General features: G+C 40.3%; 1 protein-coding gene across 7 annotated transcripts in view; it reads right to left on the bottom strand.

Annotated features, from left to right (window-relative positions):
• TMEM108 (transmembrane protein 108) overlaps positions 1-23,852 on the bottom strand; it is a 647,919-nt gene that overhangs the window by 570,907 nt on the left and 53,160 nt on the right. For 6 of the 7 annotated variants that reach the window (XM_034994838.1, XM_034994829.1, XM_034994867.1 and 3 more), the window contains exon 2: positions 18,630-18,743. The exons of the other annotated variant lie outside the window; for it this stretch is intronic. The gene's annotated coding sequence lies outside the window, so the exon portion shown is untranslated. The remainder of the gene's footprint in view (positions 1-18,629; positions 18,744-23,852) is intronic. 7 annotated transcript variants of the gene reach the window in all.

Raw genomic sequence — 23,852 nt, 5'->3', positions numbered from 1 at the left:
CATTGGATGCCATGCTATGGAATTTGTTCTGTAGTGTAGCAAGTTTTTTGAGCAAAGTTGTAAAATGGTAAGATCTGTATTTTAGAAAGACAAGTTTGACTGCATGAGCAAGAGGGATAGGTGAAACAAGATGTCAAACGTAGCAAGTTATTAATTCAGTTGCAATATAAGCTTCACAAAATTCCAAAATTGAGTTAAAGGGTGTATTGTGATCATTGTTGTTGGTTGCCATCACAACCACCATTTTCTCTTCTTTGTTAGTTTATAAAATCTTAATTTTGCTCAGGCAGCCAAATGCACAAAGCAGTGGGAACTTTCACCCTACCTCAGGAGTTGAATCCTAAAATTCACTGCCCTTTGCTGGTGATTTTTTCAGTAGACACAAAAAAGGCATTTGGCAAAATTCAATGTACATGTATGATAATTTTTGGAGATGATGGATATGTTTATTACCTTGACTGTAGTTTCACAGGTGTATGCATATGTTCAGACTCATCAAATTGTGTATGGGTACACCTCGGAGATATTTCAGGTTGAGTTCCAAACCACTGTGATAAAGCCAATATCACAGTAAAGTGAGTCAAATGGATTTTTTGGTTTCCCAGTGTATATAAAAGTTATGTTTACACTATACTATAGTCTATTCAGTGTGCAAGAACATTATGTCTAAAAAACAATGTATATACCTTAAAGGATACTTTATTGCTAAAAAATATGCTAACCATCATCTGAGCTTTCAGTGACTTGTAACCACGGATCACAGATAACCAGATGAATGTAATAATAATAAGGGAAAAGTTTGAAATATTATGAAAATTACCAAAATGGGACACAAAAACACAAAATGAGCAAATGCTGTTGGAAAAATGGCACCAATAGACTTGCTTGATACACAGTTACCACAAACCTTCAATTTGTAAAAAAATGCAATATCTGTGAAGCACAATGAAGCAATAACACAAGGTATGCATGTCCATTAAACATATGCAGTTTTTTGTATATCGACTATACCTCCAAAAAGCTGTTTTTAAAAAACACCCATCAAAGCAGGAATAGAAAGGAGTTCCCTCTACCTGATAAAAAGGCACCAAAAAAAAAAAAACATGCAACTAATGTTTTCCCTAATGATGAGATACTGAACACTTTCATCCTAAGATTGGGAGCAAGGCAAGGATATCTTCTCTCATTACTTTTCCTAAACATTGTCCATAAAGTCCTAACCATGCATTAAAGCAAGAAAAGATAGGTAAAAGGCATAAAGCTTGGAAGGAAGAAGTAAAATTACCTTTATTTGCAGTCAACAAGGCTATATGCCTAAAATGTAAAGGATCTATTACACAACTAGTAGAACTAGTAATTGAATGTAGCAAAGTCACAGGATACAAGATAAATAATACAAAATCAACTGCTTTTCTATATTTTTAAATTAATTTTAATTTTAATTAATTCCAGTATAGTCAACACACAGTATTATATTTATGTATTACTCTATTTTGTCAATAAACATTTGGAAAACAGTCTTAAAAATACCACTTTAGGTATATACTAAAAAGAACTGAGAGCAGGGATTCAAACAGGTATTTGTACACTTGTGTTCATAGCATCATTATTCACAATAACCAAAGAGTAGAATCAACCCAAGAATCCATAGATGGGTGAATAAGCAAAATATGGCATATACATATAATAGAATATTATTCAGCCTTTAAAAAGGGAAGAAATTCTGACACATGCTGCAACATGGATGAACCTTGAAGACATTCTGCAAAGTGAAATAAGCCAGTCACAGAAGGACAGACACTGTATGATTCCACTTATATGGGGCACCTGGAGCAGTCACATTCATAGAGACAGAAAGTAGAATGGTGGTTGCTGGGGGCTGAGGGAAGGGAACAAGAGGGGACTTAGTATTTAATGGGTACAGAATTTCAGTTTGGGAAGATGAAAAGACTTTTGGAGATGGATGGTAGTGATGGTTCATACATGTACATAAAATACTTAGGAATAAATTTAACAAAAGATATGCAAGTCCTATGCACCAAAAACTTACAAAGCATTGCTGATAGAAATTGCAGATGACCTAAGGAAATGGGGGGAAAAAAAAAAAAAGAACTATGTTGGAGACTTACCCACCTGATTTCAAGACTTATTATAAAGGTACAGTAATCGGATGCCTGGGTTGCTAGTTTGGTTAAACGTCTGCCATAGGCTCAGGTCATCATCCCAGGGTCCTGGGATCGAGTCCCGCATTGAGCTCCCTGCTCAGTGGGGAGTCTGCTTCTCCCTCTGCCTGCCGCTCCCCCTGCTTATGCACTCACTCTCTCTCTCTCTCTCTCTCTCTGTCAAATAAATAAATAAAATCTTTTTAAAAAATAAATAAAGGTACAGTAATTAAGACAGTGAGGTACTGGTGAAGGATAAATAGATAAATGGAACAGATTAGAGGGACCAGAAATAGATCACACATTTAGAGTCAGTTGATTTTGGACAAAAGTCTTTTTAATAAATGATGCTGGTACAACCAGATAAGTATATGGAAAAATGTAATATGCAATGAATTATAAACCTACATGCAAAAAGTTGAAACTATAAAGCTTCTAGGATACCACATATGGTCTGGGGTGAGTCCAAAGAATTTGTGTTTCAAACAAGTTTCCCAGGTGAGGTGTATGTTGCTGATCCAGGGACCACATTTTGTCATTATTTTTTAACAGTATGGTATGAGGGGAAAAAAACACAAATGCTAACATGTTTTTCACTCAAATCTTCCCCTTGAATAATTAGAGAGAAAATAGTAGCTTCTTGGGAATAAACTGAAACTATTAATAATTTAGGATTAAGTAGACATGATAGAAGCTGTGAAGAAACATCTTTTTCAGCCATGTTGAATTTAGGACTAGGAAACCATGGTTTTGTGAGAAGCCTAAATGGGATACTGTACCCCAAGAGAACTTCACTGCATAAACATGCCTCAACCCAAAGAAAAATAATCATGCCTATAATATGTAGCCTTGCTTATGTGCCCAAGGTGAAGATAAGATATTCCAATATAATTCAGCCTGGTGGCCCATTCTTGCCAGATTGTGCTTCGTGATGAAGTATCACTGCCACTTCCCTGGATTAATAAAAGTCTTCTGTATGGAGGCTTTCCTATTATTCTTCTGTGATTTGTTTGCCATTACAATCACTTCCTGTGTCATGCTTCTTTTTGCTCTCTTCTTTTAAATTTCAGCTGGGCAGTATGCCATTAGTGCATATTTCTTAGAGCAGTACACAAGCTTCAAACAAATAGGAATTTTAGAGCTTTATAAAGACAACCTCACAGGTGATGATCTCACAGAGAAGCACAGAGAGTATAAGGATGAAGAGCAAGGGCTATGGAGTCAGGCAGCCCTCAGGTCAAATCCTGCTCTACCATTTACCTAGGTAAATGTAGACCACTTAAGGTCTCAGTTTTCTTATGTGTAAGATCTTTTAATTGTGAAGATTAAATGGGACAATGTGTAGGAAGTGCTCAGCCCATTGCCTGAGCCCACTGTGAGTAACCACCGTACTAGAATAATATCTTAAGCCATATAAATGTGCATTTCTCCTTTGTCTTTTCCTATGAAGCACCTCCTTAGCCAGTATAAAGCATTTATCGGGGGAAGGGGGTGGACAGGGAGTACGAAGTAGAAAAGGGAGGAAAGACAATTAGATTTATTTCAAAACATAAAGAAAAACACTTAATATTTGGATTCTGGCAGCCAAAATAGAATGTTTTTGAGCACTCACAGAGAAAAAGGGATAGAGAGAAAGAAGAGAAATCTGAGGTGCTAAGCATTTTATCTAAGAGACTGAATATCTCCCTAAAGGGGCCATGTGGTAGATTGATTGCCAAACTGGCTGCTGTCATTCCCATTTTTGTTTCTATGCCCTTTGCAACGTGAATTGGCAGCTCCTCCCATCAGGTGAATGTTCCAGCAGACTGGACAGCAAGTACAAAGACCCTTAGGCAAGAAGGCATTTGACAGTGTTCAGAAACACAGAGAAAGCCAGTGTGGCTGGAGTGCAACGAGAAGGAAGTAGACAATGACAGAAGACAGCACCAGGTCACACACAGCTTTTGAGACTAGGAAATCCCTGACAACAGAGGGACCCAAACTTAAACCACTATGGCCTGTTTACACATGAGTACAAGAGGACCTATATTAAAATACTTTCATTCCAGTTGGTAAATAACCACAGTGCGGATCCCCCTGGGTGTCTCCATAGCCCTGGCAAACCAGGCCACTCCCAGGACCATAAACCTTTCATGAGCCTGTAATTTAAGAATCAGGGTACACAGAAGCCTCTAATACTGATCTGGCGCCATGACTGTGGATGTGCAACATTATCCCTAGGCCAAAGGGAGACCATTTCTTTATCTACACCTTTATGAAATTGAAAATAAGCATGAATTCATCCCATCAGTAAATACTGATTACCCATGGGCCAGGAAGTATTGTGGGTGTCAGAGATGAGCAAGACTATACAAACCAGCTTCTACCCTCACCACGCTTAGAGTTCAGCATTCAGGCAAATTGTTGCCTGCAGGTAGTAATTTTTAGGCAGTGGTTCTCAACCTAAACTCCACAACAGAATCATCTGAGAATTTTTAAAAGTACCGATGACTAGGTCCCACCCCCAGTGGGGATGATTTCATTGCTCTGAGGTGTGGCCAGGGCATTGGCAATATCTAAAAGCTCCCCAGCCAATGGGGTGCTGCCAGGGCTGAGAACCTCTCCCTCAGAGATGAGCTAATATGGAAAACAGAGAGTGGGATTTCTACACTTTAGTAAAACTATGGGTGCAAACCTAGAGAAATAAGTTTTCTCTGCATGTCGACTAATAAAGATAAATCAAGATGGAAACATGATTTCTTGAAAAGTACTTTTCAGAAAGTTCTGGAAGCTGTCTTTGTAGAATGGCATTCTGACAAAATGCTGGCTGGCAGTCTGACCCAATGTTAGGTAGGTGAACTAAGCACGTTCTGACAATACCGAGCAAAACTCTGGGCTTTATTCTTTTTAAAGATTTTATGTATTTATTTGACAGAGAGAGCGAGAGAGCACAAGCAGGGGGAGCAGCAGAGGGAGAGGGAGAAGCAGGCTCGATCCCCCGGTGAGCCGAAGGCAGACACTTAACTAACTGAGCCACCCAGGCGCCCCCAACTCTGGACTTTTTTGAAATAAAATTCCTCGGAAAAAAATTTCTAAATATGAACACTCCTACTGCCCTTCACTTCCCCCCACCATGACCTGTCTGCTCTCAAACTACACATTCCATCCAAAGCTAGCCATCAGCCTGAGGAATGGGCCTATACCCGGAATTCCAGGTCACAGATGAGGATTCCAGCCCTAGAAGATAAGAACCACGACTTGGCCGATTGAGATTGCTTTTCAGAGTGATTTCTTACCTCTCTAATTGCTTTCCAGTTGCTTCCCTAAGCTGTCCATTGAGTGACAAATGTTTTGAATGAGACAGAATGGAAAACACCTCAAAAAAGTTTGACTCAATGGAGATTCCAGAGGAGCTGATGAAATATGGGCTGGGCTGCAGCATAAGTATTTTCTAGAGTCACTGAGTCACAGCGAAGCAGCAAAGTACATTCTAGGGCAATGAGTGTGCTCAGCACTAGCCCTTGATTATTCTATCCTAATGGAGGGGAATTATGACGTCGGTTTTCTGAAAAAGCAGCTAATTATAATGAGCCGTTTGGTTTTGACTCTGGAAATCACTACTAGGTAAATAAAAAGGTACGCAGCATGTCTAAGCCTATTTCAGCTAGGCAGCATGGAATGTGGCCAAGAATACTAGAGAGTAAGTGGCTTAGAATTTCAAAACTCACCAGAGAAACCCCACAAAATAGAAACATCTCATTAGAAATAACAGAGCCCTGGGGGCACCTGGGTGGCTCAGTCAGTTAAGCATCTGCCTTTGGCTCAGGTCATGATCCCAGGGTCCTGGGATTGAGTCCTGCATCGGGCTCCCTGCTCAGCGGGGAGCCTACTTCTCCCTCTCCCCAACCACCTCCCCACTCGTGCTCTCTCTCACGATCTCTCTCTCTCTCTCAAATAAATAAAATCTTAAAAAAAAATAAAAGAAAGAACAGAGCTCTGAATTATGATTTAGAAGACAAGAATTCTTGTCTCTGGTCTATCGTGACCAGGTGTGTGACCCTGGGTAAGTAACTTCTCTGTGCCTCATTTTTAAAATGAGGGGACCAGACCTAAATGATCTCCAGTAGGATGGATGGATAAAATGGAATTTAATATCTGTGTGTGAGGTAGAAAGTACTGAGATCTGAAACCTGAAGATTGCTGGTAGCAAGTAGCCAAATTCGCATTTGGAGCCCAAGACACTCCTCGAGGATGAAGGTGGGAAGGCATCAAGACCCCAACACCTTGTCTCAGAAATTAAAACTAGTTGGAGTGGACTGAGCAAGGCTCAGAGTCAGGGAATGGCCACGAGACCCATCAGATAAACTCAGCACCAAGGAGAAAAGATAGGATCACCAGCCTAGCCTCTGCACAGACTTAGGAATTCAAAAGGAGGCTGTAAATCAGTGCACAAGAGGACTGACCCCAGCCCAGGAATCAGATAATAGGCATGAGTCCTGGAGAAGGGGCCGTGTAAGGAAACATGAGGAGTGATAGGGATGGGCATCCAGACCAGGTTTGCCTGGAGACTTCTCCTGGTAGAACTTACTCCTGAGGCCTGGGGATCTTCTCTCTGGCCCCTGAAAGAAGAGCAGTGGCCCAAGCAAAAGTCTACACTAGCAGTTCCTTGGGAGCCACCAGCCTCTTGTGGGGTAGCAGAGTCATGTGGCCTTGAGGGGACATCTCTGCTGAGACTCCAGAAGCAGAAATCAAAGTGACCATGATGGCCCTGGCATATCTGGGGAAGGGGCTTCCAGGGAAGGATGTGGTATTTCCTGTTTGCTGGGCATGTGAGAGCTCACATGTTCAACTTTGGGAACCCACCTGAGTGGTGCCATATCTGCATCCCAAACTATAAATTGGGCCATTCCAGTTACAGATCTATAAGATCCCTTATGGCTCCAATGTGTTATGATTTTAGTGGGTGATTCAAAACAAAACCCAAAGAATGACTTTAATTCAGAGTTTATCATACAACTAACTATATCCTTAAGTTTGTAGACACTGGGACTCTTGTCTACAAAAAGGAGAAATGTGTAAATGGGGGATCCATCTGTGACCATTAAATAGCCTAAAATTAACAAAAAAGACATATCACTGCTAACAATCTATGAATTCACTCCATATGCATTCATTAGAGATCATTAAAATGAAAGCTAGGAATGCAAAAATAATTATATAGTTTGGATACCTAAAAATTTTTCCTTAGAGAGAACAGATTTGTATGTATGTGTAAAATACTAGTGTGTTACTCTGAAATTACAACTGAAATACAAGTTTGCTTTAGTGAAAGGTGATTGTTATATTAATTTCCTATTTAAAATGGCCCTAGACAATAACCATCAGCATTGTAAATGACATAGTGTTTGAACCAGCAATTTTACACATAGAAATTTATCCTGATGAAATTTTGCACATGTATACAAAACTATATAAGAATGTTCACTGTCACAACATTGTTAATAAAGAAAAAATTGGAGGGGTGCCTGGATGACTCAGTCAGTTAAGTGTCCGACTCCTGGTTTCAGCTCAGGTCATAATCTCATGGGTTGTGAGATGGAGCCCCAAATCGGGCTCCACATTCAGCAGGGAGTCTGCTTGAATTCTCTCCAGCTCTGCCCTCCCCCCACTCATGCTCTCTCTTTGTCTCTCAAATAAATAAATAAATCTAAAATAAAAGAAAAAACTGGAAAAATTGAAATGCTCATTAATAAGGGATCCGTTAAATAAATTATCAGCCTTCCATTTGCTAGAATATTCTGAATTTACTAGAACTAGTGAAATACATCTTTTTTTAATTTAAATTTTACTTAGTTAACATACAGTACAATATTGGTTTCTGGAGTAGAATTCAGTGATTCATCACTTACATACAACACACCGTGCTCATCACAACAAGTGCCCTCTTTAATACCCATCACCCATCTAGCCCCCCCCCCACCCACCTCCCTCCATCAACCCTCAGTTTGTTCTCTATCATTAAGAATCTTTTATGGCTTGTTTCCCTCTCTTCTTTTTTTCTTTTCCCCCTTCCCATTTGTGCATCTGTTTTCTTTCTTAAATTTCACATACAAGTGAGATCATATGGTATTTGTCTTTCTCTAACTGACTTATTTCACTTAGCAAAATACACTCTAGCTCCAACCATGTTGTTGCAAATGGCAAGATTTCGTTCTTTTTGATGGCTGAGTAATATTCCTGTGTGTGTGTGTGTGTGTATCTCACATCTTCTTTATCCATTCATCAGTCAATGGCCATTTGGGCTCTCTCCATAGTTTGACTATTGTTGATAATGCTGCTATTAACATTGTACCCCTTCCAAACTGTATTTTTGTATCCTTTGGGTAAATACCTGTAGGGCAATTGCTAGGTCATACGGTAGCTCTATTTTTAACTTTTTGAGGAACCTCCATACTGTTTTCCAGAGCGGCTGTACCAGTTTGCATTCCCACCAACAGTGCAAGAGGGTTCCCTTTTTCCGCATCCTCACTAACACCTGTTGTTTCCTGTGTTGTTAATTTTAGCCATCTGACAAGTGTGAGGTGGTATTTAGTCATGGTTTTGATTTTGAAATACATCTTTATAGCACATAAATAATTTTATATTAACTGACATGGCTGTCATTTATAGTTGTTTGTTTGTCTACCCCACCTCCATTACCTACTTTAAATCAAATCTATAATGAGGCTGAGGGATTTACTGTATCAGAGAGATATGGTTATAAAGAGCACTGATCACATAAAGTTATAATTCTTAGTGCTTAGCCCCAAAGACAAGAGACCCAGAGAAAGGTGTCCTCACCATCCACCAGGCATACTTTTGAGAATTAAAGGGAATGCTGCAAATAATGACGTGGAAATAACCTGGACTATTCTGAGGAAACAAGGACATCCTGCTTACAGACTTTCCTCAGGTTAACTCATTTTATTATAAATCACGGACAAATGTCATCTTTTAGCAGATAAGGTCCTTATTCTCATGGAGCTTTAGACAAAGGAAGATGGAAATTAATAACATTTGCAAATATTTTTTCTCATTCTGTAGGTTGCCTTTTTGTGTTGTTGATTGTTTCCTTTGCTGTACAGAAACTTTTTAGTTTGATGTAGTCCCAACAGTTTATTTTTGCTTTTGTTTCCCTTGCTTTAGGAGACACATCTAGACAAATGTTGCTATGGCTGATGTCAGAGACATTACTACCTATGTTCTCTTCTAGGATTTTTACAGTTTGGGGTCTCACATTTAGGTCTTCAATCCATGTTGATTATTTTTGTGTATCATGAAAGAAAGTGGTCCAGTTTCATTCTTTTGCATGTAGTTGTCCAGTTTTCCCAACACCATTTATTGAACAGACTATCTTTTCCTCATGTATATTCTTGCCTCCTTTTGTCATAGATTAATTGACCATATAGTCATGGGTTTATTTCTGGACTCTCTATTCTGTTCCATTGATCTATGTGTCTATGTGTCTATCTTTGTGCCAGTACCATATTGTTTTGATTACTACAGCTTTGTAGTATACCTTGAAATCTGGAATTGTGATATTGCCAGCTTTATTTTTCCTTCTCAAGATTGCTTTGGCTATTCAGGGACTTTTGAGGTTCCATACAAATTTTAGTATTATTTGTTTTGTGAAAAATCCTGTTGCTATTTTGATAGGGATTGCATTGAATCTGTAGATTGCTTTGGGTAATATGGATATTTTAACTATATTAATTCTTCCAATCCATGAGCATGGAATGTTTTTCCATTTGTTTGTGTCATCTTCAATTTCTTTCATCAGTGTTTTAGAGTTTTCAGAATACAGATGTTTCACCTCTTTGGTTAAGTTTATTCCTAGGTATTTTATTCTATTTGGTGCAATTGTAAATGGAATTGTTTTCTTAATTTGTCTTTCGGCTACTTTGTTATTAATGTATAGAAATGTTACCAAAGGAAAGTAATAAAGCAAACAGAGTAATGAACAAGATAGTTGGAGACTGATAAAGCTCTGAAGAAAATTGAAAAGCTGGGAATTTAAAAATGATGCAGGGTGGAGAGGTGGACAGCCAGGAAGCCTTGCTTGAAAAGACATTTAGCTGGAGAACTTTATGTCCAGACAGGGTTGGACATGCCAAGATGTGGGGAAAGAGTGCTCCAGACAGGTAACCAATAAAGCCTCTGTTGTGTTGAAGGACCAGACCCCGTGAAAAGGGCAACCCAGTGGAGGTTTAAACTGATTCACGGTTTAGGGAAATAAATAAGAAAGAAAGAAACTCTGGAACGAACGACAACTGAGAGAAGAAGACGGATGATGTGTCTGAGAAAGAAAATTAGTAAAGGCAGGAAAAGGAAAGCACCAGCACTGACTGGAAAGAACAATCCTTGCAGCTGTTTCAGACTAGAGATGGTATATGGACAGTGCCTGGACTGGCTTACTTGAAGGGCAAAAGAGTTTTCCTAAAACTTCAGGAGGATCAGGGGGGATAGGAAGAAGACCTGAAATCAGAGAAGTATAGCCTACTCAAGGGAAGAATTTAGTTTTAAACATATTCATTATTATTATAAGTTATCTTAGGCTAAGTCATTGGGAATTGAGCTGACTGGAAACTGTAAACAGAAGAGGTAATTGGAATTGTTGAATATTTCCTCTGTTGGGAAATGCTCTGCAATGATGAATATTTTGCAATTCCATTTTTTCTGGATGCTGTATTGTGTTCCATTAATATATATGTCTATCCTTTTGCCAGTAACACACTATCTTGATTTGTAAAGACTTTACAAATTTTTTGCTTTTAGAATAAACCTTAATATCAGGCAGTGCAAGTCCCCCAACTTTGTTCTTTTCCAAATTGTTTTGCCCATTCTACAATTCCATGTTTAAAAATCTTATTTTAATATTTTGTGAAATTTTTTTCATATTTATTAAATATAGTTGGTTTATTTCATCTGGATAAAAAGAAAAGAAAAGAAAGAGGAGCTGTCAGCAAGGGATATTTTAGGCTGCAAGTGACAGAATCCTTCATTTCAGTATCAGAGACAAAGAGGGGTTCATTTTTCCCCACCTAAAAGAAAGCTGAAGACAGGTGTCTGCTTGCATTGGTTCAGTGGCTCAACAATGTCAGGGCCAACATCTCTGTGGGTCTCTTGACCTCTCCCTCCTGGTCACAAATGGTAGCTACAGCTGCGCCCTCTTGTCCATTCAGGGTAGAAAAGAAAGGAAAGTAGGGGGTAACTTATGTCCCCGGATCCAGAATTGTGTCAGATGGCCTCTCTGGCTGCAAGGGAGTTTGGGAATGGCATACTTTTTTCAGACCATATAATAGACATAGGCCAGAAAGAAGGGGACTGATATGAGAGTTGGCAGTGCCAACCTCTAGTGTTTGCCACAAATGTTGATGAGAGGTTTCAAAAAAAAAAGGAAAAAAGTTTTCATTGAATTCTGACCTCTTCAAAAATACAATTAGAAGAACTAATGATAAAGAATCCATCTCACGGGACGTCTGGGTAGCTCAGTCAGTTTGGCAACCAACTCTGATTTTGGCTCAGGTCATGATCTCAGGGTCCTGGGATGGAGCCCTGTATCAGGCTCTGTGCTTGGCATGGAGTCTGCTTGGGATTCTCCCTCTCCCTTTACCCCTCCCCATGCTCATGCTCTCTAGCTCTTTAAAAATTAAAAAAAAAAAATTAAAAAGAATCCATCTCAAGCCACATCACTTTCCTTAGTGTTGGATGGGAACCTCAATGCCTCCTGGTCCTGCCTCTCCCTGCCATGAGAGTTGGCTCTCCCCCAGCATTCAACAGCACTCACACAATCCTTAAGTCAGATCAGCTAGAAAAACAAACCTAGTCTGTTGCTAAGGGACAAGAGTGACATTATAAGCCTACAGCATAGCTCTCTCTAGCAAACTTTTAAGGAAAAAATGTTGGAATTCAATGCATCTTTATGAACTGCCCATTTCAGTCTCTGAATAGGGGAAACCGGGCATTTCTTCCTTTCTCTCATTCAATAAACATTTATAGGGTTCCTATGTGCCAAGCACTGAGTGTGTTTTTATTCCTCTTCCCTTTATTATTGTTCCCTGTCCTATTTTCTTGGATTATTTTTCACTCTAAGTGTATATGGGAATATGTGTGTGTGTATAAAAGTATAAGATGAGGTCAAACTTGCAGAGTCCAGGGCACCATCACTATAGCTCTCTCTGGTCTCCTTGTGGAGGCCACAAGAGCACCACTCACACACCCCTTTGAGAAGCCTTGGAAGGTGTGGAAGAATCAGGATGCAAGAGGTTATCTGTGAGTGATGCTGCTTCTTAGAACATTCATGCACTTATTCATGCATTTATTTATCCAGTATATATTTATTGAGTCCCTTTGCTAGATTCTGGAGATATTGTGGTATACATACAGACACAGTCTCTACCCTCATTGGGCTTGTATTTGTTGTAGGACAATGCTTTTGAAATACTACTCAATGGTATTTTCCTCCCAATAGTTACTTTTTTCTCTCTCTGTTCCCACTCAAGTAGCTAGGCTATGCTCATTGCCTCAGGGTAGAGATATTATAAGCAGAAGACAGAGAAAAAAGGAGAGACTTCCTATACTTACAGGAATAAAAGTGACACTAGAGCAAATGTTAGCATGAACTTCACCCCACACAGATACCCCAATAAATGACAAAAGATTCCTCTGAGCTGAAAGGAGGAAGAAAAATGGAAGGCAAGGGAATTGCCATAGATGCCAGTGGGGATAGGAGGGACAATCCAGATGTGAAGGGGCCATCAATGAAAACAAACTGTGTCAACCATGGGCCACAGTAAGGAGAATTTGTGGACACCCAGGAACCAGATGATAGCCAAGGATACATTTGGCAACACTACTTGTCACCCACACCAGGGCCCATATCAGCCATCCTTTCTCCAGCCCTCCAAATTCCATGCTTGCCTTTTTTTCCTGGACATATAGTTAGGTTTTATTTCCCAGCCTCCTTTGCAGTTAGATGAAATCATATCACAAACCAGTGAGTTCTGGCCAATGGAATGTGGGAGGAAGTGATATACACCACTTCCTATCCTGTTCATAAATACTTCCAATGCAATCCTCCATGCTCCCTCTTTCCTGGTATGCCAGATATAAATGATGGGCTCCAAGGCCCTAGGGCATGGCAGAGCCAAAAGATGGAATGAGCCTGGATCCCTGGGTCCCTACTTAGAAGAGAGCCACCTAAAGTGGTCACTCTGACCAGAAACATCTGCACTGGGTTCTTGTGTGAAAAGAAGTTAATTTTTATTGCATTAAGCCACAAAAATATTGCGGTTTGTTGCAGAAAGTTTTGCCAACTCTGACAATATTTCAAGCAACTCCCCAGCTCAAGCAACTCTCCTCTCCCTGGACTTAGTTCACTCCTTATCCAGCTTACCCCATGAGGACAAACACCCCACTGCAAAATACCAGGACATAGTAAGTACCCACCCCTGAAAGGAGGGTGAGGCCCTTATAATATGCCATGGCAGTATGATGTTAAGGGAGGGAAAGGTCTTACTCTTTTATTTGTGAAGATAACTAGAACCTGCTTAAGATTTTTCCTGGACTAGGAGACTGATTAAACACACAAGCATCACACCACATAGAAGGGGAGAGAAATACTGAAAACTCAATGTAGATTTATGTGTAGAATTACAAACTGTGCTAAGCTCTGTGGAGAAAAAATACAAATAGTCTGGCAAAAATAACAGGTGGGGATAGAACTCATATTAAGGAATGGGAATGAATAAAGACTGTCTGAGGAAAGAACAGCTGAACTGAAGCCCATCAGGAAAACCAGAATCAAGTAGATTAAGAGTTTGGGGGAATATCATTTAGGCAAAAGGAACAGAATGTGCAAAGACCCTGAGAAAGGAAAGAGGTTGGCTCATTGAGGATCTGAAAGATGTCACTTTAGCTGTGATGTAGAGAGGAAGGAGAAGGGTATGAGATAGGGATAGAGAAATAAGCAGAGACAAATTTAAAAAGGGCCATGTAGGCCTGGTTCTTGCTTTTATATTTTATTACAAAAGCCTAGGATGGCATTGAAGAATTTTAATCAGGGATCATGGTCAGGATAGCATTTTTAAATTATCAAACTGGCCAAGATGGAGATTGGTTGGCAGGGAGGCAAAAATGGAAGGAGAAAGCCCATGTAGGAGGTTATTTCAGAAATTCAGCCAAGAGATAATGGTATGTTGAAGTAGAAGAGTAGCAGCATACAGATGGAGAGAAATGGATGAGTTTAAGATATGCTTGGGAAGTTGAATGGAATTGCAACTGTTGCATTCAATAACTTTAAACTCTAGTGAGAGACAGGATCAGGTGGTAAATTATATGAGATTCAGTTCTAATCTAGGTCCTCTAAGAGTTAAGAGAACGTGGCAACAGTAACAGCAGCTTCCCCAATGTCTGAACCCACCATTTGAGCAGGATGATTTGGAGGAGGTAAGAGGTTGCAGGAAAAACTGGGCTTAGAGTCAAAGGGCTGTATCCCAGTTGGGTACATGACTGGGTGCTCACTCAAATGTGTTGTCATGCCAAAAAGGATAGAGCCTGGTTAGTCAAGTAATTTTGAAACCTACAAATAAAGACTCTGCCCAGATATGATCTAAGCACAATGGGGGAGGATAATTCCATCCTTTGCCCATTTTTATAGCTATTGATAATAATGAGAAGAATAAGTAACATTATGGACCTCTTTGTGCTATGCCCTGTGCTAAGGAATGTGTGTGCATATTCTCATTTAACCTCATTAGGGCTCTGTGAGATAGGTAGTATTATTTCTCCTATTTACTAACACTAAGACTTAGAGATTGGTACCTTGTCCAAGGCCTGATTTCTAGTAACTAGAGTAGTGTATATTCAAACTCAGCTCTAACTCCAGAGTCCACACTACCAGCCATATAATGTAATATGTTGAGAAGGATTCTGAAGATGCATTTGGGTTCAATGGGGGCAAAGTCAGATGGGCACAATCTGGTCAGTCACATATAAGCATGTGCCTTATAACCATGTAGCCTTATTCTAAAGTATAAATCACTGTGGATAGCATAACAAAAGAAAACTGTCACTATATTTTATGACTTTATAGCATATCATGTTCATACTCTAATGACCAATTATAGTTTTCAAGACAACTCACTAGGAAGAGTATTTGAAGAATCTGGTACATGAGGGTCACTAGACATCTTAGCATAAGAATTCTAAGCACATTATGAAAGATTTAAAAACCTGCTTTGAGAGCCTCTTCTCTTCAGAACTCAACTGGGGAGTGACATCAGGCTAGGAAATGGTTCTGGGGTAGAGTCAAGCTTTGAGCTGTCAGGGAAAGGCTGAGTTAAAACAAAACTGCATCATGTCTGGGAACCCAGTGTTAACTGGTATAAACCAACACTATTTCTTCTGAAAGCTCTCATCAGAAAGAGCATTTTCAACTACTAATGTGGCTTTCTTCTCACCCCTTTCCTGCCCCCAGTGGGGGAAAAATGTTTATTCTTGTTACATAATTTTGCTCTTCTTTATGTCACCAAGTGCCTTTTGATAGTATTGCATCTGACAGATCTCTTATTGAGAAGTTGCCAACAACCAAAGGATAATTACCTTAGTCTTCCAGGCATGTAAAACACACACACACACACATACACACACACAGAGTGGACCATGCACAATTCATTGGAAATAGTGCTCAACTGCTTATATCTCAATGAAATTTGCTGGGGTTGTAAAAAAATTCTGCATCTCAAAGAATGCTTTGTGCAATAGAATCTTTTGCTGAAAGGAGATGGGTCCTTAAATATTAGGGAACAGAAGTGGGACAGGACTACGCAGGGAATCAATAAGCATTCATGAAATGTCTACTTGGTCAGGCACATTGCTAAATTCTGAGGATATAAAGAAGAATGAGATCTAAGAGAATTGACAGTCCAATAAAGAAGGGAGAGAGGACTCATACAGCAACTCTTAGATTGAGTATAAAGGAGATTTATACACACACACACACACACACACACAAACACACATTATAGTAGTTCTCAAAGTTGTGGTCCCCAGACCAACAGCATCAGCTGGGAACTTATTAGAAAGGTCCTACGTAAGACCTACTGAATCTCAAACTCTGAGGGTGGGGCCTAGCAATCACCTCCCAGTACACCCTGTACTGAAACCACTGTTTAGCAAAAGAGATGACAATAAAGTATAATTGTTTTGGGGAATCGTTGTATTGGTTACTGGTATCCAACCAGGAAATAATAAACTTGGGCTCTGGGGTCTTTCAGGCTGTTGTAGCCTAGCACTATGAGGCAGGTTTAAGGTTTCAATTGTGCCAAAATCTGGTGCCCTCCAGCTTCAATTCTTGCTACACATCTGTGTTAGTTTCCTATTGCTGCCATAACAGATTGCCACAAATGTGTGGCTTAAAACAACACACATTTATTATCTTTCTGTTCTAGAGGTCCAAAGACCAAATTCAGTGAGGCCTGAAGTAAAGGTGTAGGGAGGTCTGGTTCCTTCTGGAGGCTCTGGTAGAGAATCCATTCCCTTCCCTTTTCTAGCTTCACGACACCACTTGAATTCCTTGGCTTATGGCCCTGTATCATCTTGACCACTGCTGCCCTCATCATATCTCTTCTGACTCTGTCCCTCCTACGTCCTTCTTTTAAGGACCCTTGTGATTACAATAGGTCACTCAGATAATGCAGGATAATCTCCCCATCTCAAAATCCTTAATTTAACCACATCAGCAAACTCCCTTTGCCATGGAAGGTAGCATATTCACAGGTTTCTGGGATTAGGACATGGACATCTTTGAGGGGTTATTATTCAGCCTCCCACAACTTCCCCTTCAGTGTTGCTGGAGAGAATAGGCAGGGGTGGGGGGGGGTGGGAAAGAGATATTGAATGACAGAATTTTTAGGAGGATAGGATTTATAAATGGGTCCAGGTGTTACTTTAATTTGTTCCACAGTCATTCCTCCACATAAAAGCCCAATCAAGTATCCATGGCTTAGGGTGTCCCAAAAGAAGAGCATCAGTGAGGTTGGCAAGGCCGGGACCTCCCTGAGCAAGCCTGTTTATCCCTATGTTCATCTGTCTACTGGGCATCTCCACTTAAGTAGGCACAGAACTGAACTCTTCATTCCTGTCCCCTGTCCTGCCACCCCACCCCAACCTGGTTTTCCTCCTAAAGTCCCTATCTCAGATAAATGCACATAATGTATTCACTTAATCCAGAAATCCAAATAGTATTTCTTTGTCTTTCAGTGCCCCAACCTCCCTACCACCCACATCTAATCAGCCACTGACCTCTGTCAACCCTATCCCAGACATAACTCTCTTCCTTTTCAACTACTCTGGCCAGGCTTGGTTCAGAGGCTCACCATTCCTCACCTAGATTTAGTGAGGGCCTCTTAACTGGTTCCCTGGCTTTAGGATCACCACCTTTATCATCACTAGCATGATAATATTTCCAAAACACAAATCTGTTACTCATTTTCCTCTGCTGTTTATAACTCCCTAATGCCCTTTTAGAATAAAGACCAACTCCTTAACAAGGCATATAAGGCTCTTCCTGATGTACCCTTAGCTTATCTGTTCAGCCTCATGTTTGCCATTCCCTCATATGATAAAGCAAATTATTTACAGATCCCAGAGTGCATCTTGATCCCTCACAACTCTTATCTTTGAACCAGGCTCTTCTCTTTGCTGGAACATCCTCATTCGATTCTACACCTGCCTGGAGTGATGACTCTTTAAGTCTTCCTCTAGACATACTGCCCCGGCCTCTTCCTTCTGTCTTACCACCCACTATGCACCCCTGGAAGCACTTATTATCCTGAATTATAATTTATGATCTATTGTCTCTCAGACCACTAGACCCTGAGCTCCTTAAGTGCAAGGATTGAGTTTTAGTTATGTCTATATTCTCAGAGCCCAGCACAGTACAGGGCACACAGTAATTGTTCAATACATTTCCCAGTTGAATTGAGATAGTACATGACACTGGGAAATGCTAGCTAAGGAAACAAAAAAAGAGTGGGAGTAAGGAGGAGAATTAGGTTAGAGACGTAGGTGCCTAAGTAACTGGAACAGGCCAGGAAGTCTTAAGGGAGAGCCATCAGTACATACATCTATGAGAACATAAAGAATAGAAGGAAAGGGTTTTCAGTAATGTCAATTGTTCCTGAGGACTAAAGTAAAAAAAAATAGGTCTTTGGATTAGACACACAAGAAAGACACAAATGCTGTTCAAGAGAGCAGTTTCAAGTGTAGAAGAAGAGGTAAGAAGATGGGGGAAAAGGGCCCAGTTTACAAGGAGTCAACCAGCGTTTCTCACACTTTACTGCACCAAAACACACTTGTTGGAAGAAAAGGAAATGAGACAGATCACTTGAGGCCACACATAAGGGAAGATAGCCACTTTCAAAGACAAAAAATGAACTTGTGTCATACCTTCATTCTGAGGGTCCTCACAAAAGGAAACTTCCAAGAGCAACCAACTCAAAGATCATCTACAGTCTTCTGGCTGTGAATACAGGATGGATTGATACTCTTCCAAACCTAAAACTGTGACATAATTTTAAAATATGGTTATTAAGCACCTGCTTGTTCATCACTGTGAATTTAAGGACATTTACAGAGGTCACATCTTAGCATATGGTCTGCTTCTTCCTCGTTGAAGTTGTTGGCAACAAAGCTGCTCACAGCTTGGTGCGCTGTGTTAGCACCAGCATGAGAATTTAAGGAATGGCATGCTGTGCCAGCCAGTCCATCTGAGATTTCTGGCAGAGAGAGGCCCTAAGGGGAACTTTGTAGGAAGGCAGAGTTCTTTAAAACTTAAAAATCAAAAGTTAAGGATGTACCCAAACACCCACAAAACCTCCCTAATCTGAGTATATCATGAATGAATAACCTAAATCACCTTCAGCTAATCTATATTTTCAGTTTTACTTCTTCTTGCAGTAGTCAACTTTATTTGACTTTCTTTGCAAAATAGAACAATTCTCTTTTTATCAACTTTAATTCTTCTGGTTTCAAATCTTCAAAGAAGCCCCCAGTTCTTAACAGCAAGGTTTGATAAGCAAGACAAGTTCAGACTATTCTTACTTGATTTTATGAACTTTAGGACATGTCTCCATGGCATTTTATTTTCTATACTAAAAATGTTTTGGTTTTCTCCTGTAACCAAATCCATTTGGAGAAAAGAATTAGACTTGAATACAGATTATCTGGACGTGAATTCTAGTTTTGCCACTTGCTTCAGTGAATTAATCTCTGAATCAGTTTCTTCATTGATAAATGAGAATACTAACAAATACCTCAGGGTATAGACTAAGTTTCTATAACAAAGAGAACTTTAAAATATAAGGGCTCAAATAAGATAAAAAAAAAAAACACTCTTATGTAGTATTCCAGAAGTAGTGGCTCATTGGGACCCCTACACTCTCAAAGTACAGATTCCATTTTTGGATGGTTCATCTCCCAGCCAGATGTGTAGAGGAAAGATAGAGGTGGCAAAGAGCTTTACTTTAAAGAAGCTTCCTTTTAGGGGCGCCTGAGTGGCTCAGTTGGTTAAGCGACTGCCTTCGGCTCAGGTCATGATCCTGGAGTCCCGGGATCGAGTCCCGCATCGGGCTCCCTGCTCCGCAGGGAGCCTGCTTCTCCCTCTGACCCTCCCCCCTCTCATGTGCTCTCTGTCTCTCTCATTCTCTCTGTCTCAGATAAATAAATAAAATCTTAAAAAAAAAAAAGAAGCTTCCTTTTAAGCTGTGATCCAGAAACCACGCACATCACTATTGTTTATATACCATCAGCCAGAATGCAGTCATGTGGCCACATCTAATAGCAAAGGAGGCTGGGAAATGTATTTCCATCTAGATGGACATATGCCCAGTTAAAATTGTCAGGGAACTTGTTTATTATTAAAAGTTAGAAGGATGGAATGAATGCTGCGGGATAATGAACAATTTATACTAGGTACACTCTCACCATTACATAGATTTCTATCATGGTTAAAAAAGAAAATCACCTAACATTTTATTTCTGATCCCCCCTTCCCACTAATAAAGAATCACATACAGCCAACACCTCCAAGGACTAAAGAATGAGGTTTTGGTTTTGGGTTTTCTGGTTTTTGTTTTTGTTTTTTTAAGGCAGAGGATTATGTCTTCTTCATTTCCACATCTCCCAAGCCTAACACAGAAATATTCTTAATAAATGTTTATCAAAGTGAATAATCAATCACTCCTACGGCCCTTATCTGGGTTAAACCCCTTTAATAATGTGTGGAATGCAGACTTTCCATTTTTAATGAGTAGTACTATATCAATACACAACACTGTTGGCTTTACATACCATATGATCCAATTGGTTACATGGTGAAGCACTTTAGTATATTCTTGCTGTTTGATATTTTTGAGGAGAAAGGAGTAAAAATCTTAAAAAAAAAAAAACTGACTCCCAAAGCATGATCATGTGCTCTCGAGTTGACTATTTAAATGCCTGGGAAGATGGCAGAGTAGGAGGATCCTAAGCTTCCCCTGTGCCACATTTACAACTAGATATCACTCACATCCATGTAAGCAAATTGGAGAGGGATCCAAAGACTGGCAGAACAAACTCCGCAACTAAATGTAGAGAAGAAATCACATCTGAGAGGTTAGGAAGGGCAGAAACGTTGATTGGGAGCTCTCTGCAGGAGAAAGGGAGCTGTGGGCACGGAGAGGGGAAAGCACCAGGGAGCCCGCACTGGGAAGACGGATCCCCATAATGTCTGGTCTTGAAAACCAGAGGGGCTGAATTCTTTGAATTTGTATAAGCAGCAGGACTTGGAGCCTGGAGCTTTAAAAGTCAGCTGACTCAGCACTGGCAAGCTAGAGGGTGAGGAATAGCCAGGTCCCTGCCCTTAACGTGACAACAGCCCAGGAGAGGCAACATAGAAGTGACAGTTTGCACAATGCCTGAGGCAAATAGGAGGGAGATCTGTTTACATGGATTTCTGAGCATGTTGAGGACTTCTCTGGGAACAAAGAAACTGGAAAGCTCCATTTTCCTCCCCTGTCCCCCAGTATAAACACAGATCCACCTGTGGGAGGTGGCACTGCACAGACACTTGCTACCTAACCTGCTAGCAGGGTACCCCCCCAGGAGTTCTCCTGAGGACTCACCAACTCCAAGCCTACTGGCCTTGGTTCTGGGCACAGAACGAATTTTCTTAACCCAGTGTGTGGCCCTGCCCAGCCTCCACAGGCACAGACTCCATGCTGCCACAGCTGCTATGTGCCTCACCCCCAAGGGCCACCATGCTTGGGCGGGATCCAGTCTAGGATTAGTGGCTTAGCGCAATTTTTGCTAACACCACTGCTCCATCTCTGAGTTCTCCTGCAGTCATGCCCCTTCAGAGTTGGCCTCCATGGGTCTCAACACCACAGAGAGCAAGCACAGCCCAAACAGGCAAAGAGTCAGTGCAGGTATCTGGACTGAAAGAAAAAGTGACTTGTACACAACAGCAGGATGCAAATAACACACCTAGGAGACTCCCCTGAAGTGCCAGGTTCTGGTGAACGGCAGACACTGCACTGCAGGGCACTACAGGACCTCTTTTCATAAAGCCACTACTTTCAAGAGCAGATGATGTAGCTGACTTTCCTAACACAGGGAAACAGACACGGAGAGGTAGACAAAATGAGGAGATAGAGAAATATGTACCAAACGAAAGAACAGAACAAAATCATAGCAGGAGATCTAAGTGAAACACAAGTAAGTAATGGGCCTGATAGAAAATTTAAAGTAATGATCATAAAGATACTCATTGGACTTTAGAAAAGGGTGGAGAATATCAGTGAGACCCTTGACAAAGAGATAAAAACTAACATATCAGAGATAAAAACTCAATAAATGAAATTAAAAATACAATAGATGAAATAAATAGTAGGCTATAGGAAGCAGAGGAATGTATCAGTGACCTGGAGGTCAGAATAATGGAAAGCAAGCAAGCTGAGAAGGTGAGAGACAAACAAATACTGCACAATGAGAACAGACTTAGAGAACTCAGTGACTCCATCAAGCATAATAATATTCACATTATAGGGATCCCAGAAGAGAGAGAAGGGGAGGCAGAAAATGTATTTGAAGAAATTAAAGCTGAAAACTTCCTGAATCTGGGAAGGGAAACACAGATCCAGATTCAGGAGGCACAGAGATTCCCCTAACAAATTCAACCCAAGGAGGTCCACACCAAGACACACAGCAATTAAAATGGCAAAAAAAAAAAAACCCCACAAAAACCCAAAACAAAAAAACAATGATAAAGAAAGAATGTCACAGGTTGCAAGAGAAAAGAAGACCATTAAATACAAAGGAAACCCTATAAGTCTATCAGCTCATTTTTCAGCAGAAACTTTCCAGTCCAGAAGAGAGTGGCATGATGTACTCAAAATGTTAAAAGGGAAAAATCTGCAGTCAAGAATACTCTATCCAGGGGTGCCTGGGTGGCTCAGATGGTTAAGTGTCTGCCTTCGGCTCAGGTCATGATTCCAGGGTCCTGGGATCGAGCCCCATGTCGGGCTCCTGGCTCGGCGGGGAGCCTGCTTCTCCCTCTCCCTCTGTCTCCCCCCCTGCTCATGCTCTCTCTCTCTCTCTCTGTATCTCTGTGTCTCAAGTGAATAAATGAAAAATCTTTAAAAAAAAAAAAAAGAAAAGAAAAGAAAAGAATACTCTATCCAGCAAGGTTATCATTCAGAATAGAAGGGGAGATAAAGAATTTCCCAAACAAAATTAAAAGAATTCATGACCACTAAACCATGCCTACAAGAAGTGTTAAGGGGGACTCTATGAATGGAAAACAAAAACCATAAGTAAGAGTAAAAAAATACAAGCACAAAAGCAAAAAAAATTAAGTATATCTGTAAAAACCAGTCAAGAGAAGCACAGAATAAAAGGATGTAAAATATGATACCAAATATCTGAAATGTGGAGGGGAGAGGAGTAAAGAATGAGTTCAAAATTAAGTAACCATCAGCTTAATATAGACTACTATAAGCAAAAGATGTTATATATAAACCTAATGGTAATATAAATCAAAAAACAGTAAATGAAGAGTAAGGAATCCAAATATATCACTAAAGAAAACCAGCAAACCATGAAAGAGAGCAAGAGAAGAAAGGATCAGAGAAAAACTGCAAAAACAACCACAAAACAAGTAACAAAATAGCAATAAATATACATATATCTATAATTACTTTGAATGTCAATGGACTAAATGTTCCAGTCAAAAGACATGGTGTCAGAAAGGATAAAAAAACAAGACCCATCTATGTGCTGCCTATAAGAGACTCATTTCAGACTTAAAGACATCTGCAGATTGAAAGTGAGGGGATGGGAAAACATTTATCATGCAAACGGGTATCAAAAGAAAGACAGAGGAGTGCCTGGGTGGCTCTGTCAGTTAAGCTTCAGACTCTTGGTTTCAGCTCAGGTCATAATCTCATAAGTCATGAGATCAAGCCCCTAGTCAGACTTGGGATTCTCACCCTCTGGCCCCTCCCACTCTTGTGTCTTTGGCACGCATGTGCACACACTCTCTCTCTAAAGTAAATAAATCTTTAAAAAAGAAAGAAAGGAAGGAAGGAAGGAAGGAAGGAAGGAAGGAAGGAAGGAAGGAAGGAAGGAAGGAAG

The sequence above is a fragment of the Mirounga leonina genome, unplaced genomic scaffold (genome assembly GCF_011800145.1).
Source record: "Mirounga leonina isolate KUSES-001 unplaced genomic scaffold, KU_Mleo_1.0 Mir_115, whole genome shotgun sequence".
NCBI lineage: Eukaryota > Metazoa > Chordata > Mammalia > Carnivora > Phocidae > Mirounga > Mirounga leonina.
This window is presented reverse-complemented; position numbering and strand designations above follow the sequence as displayed.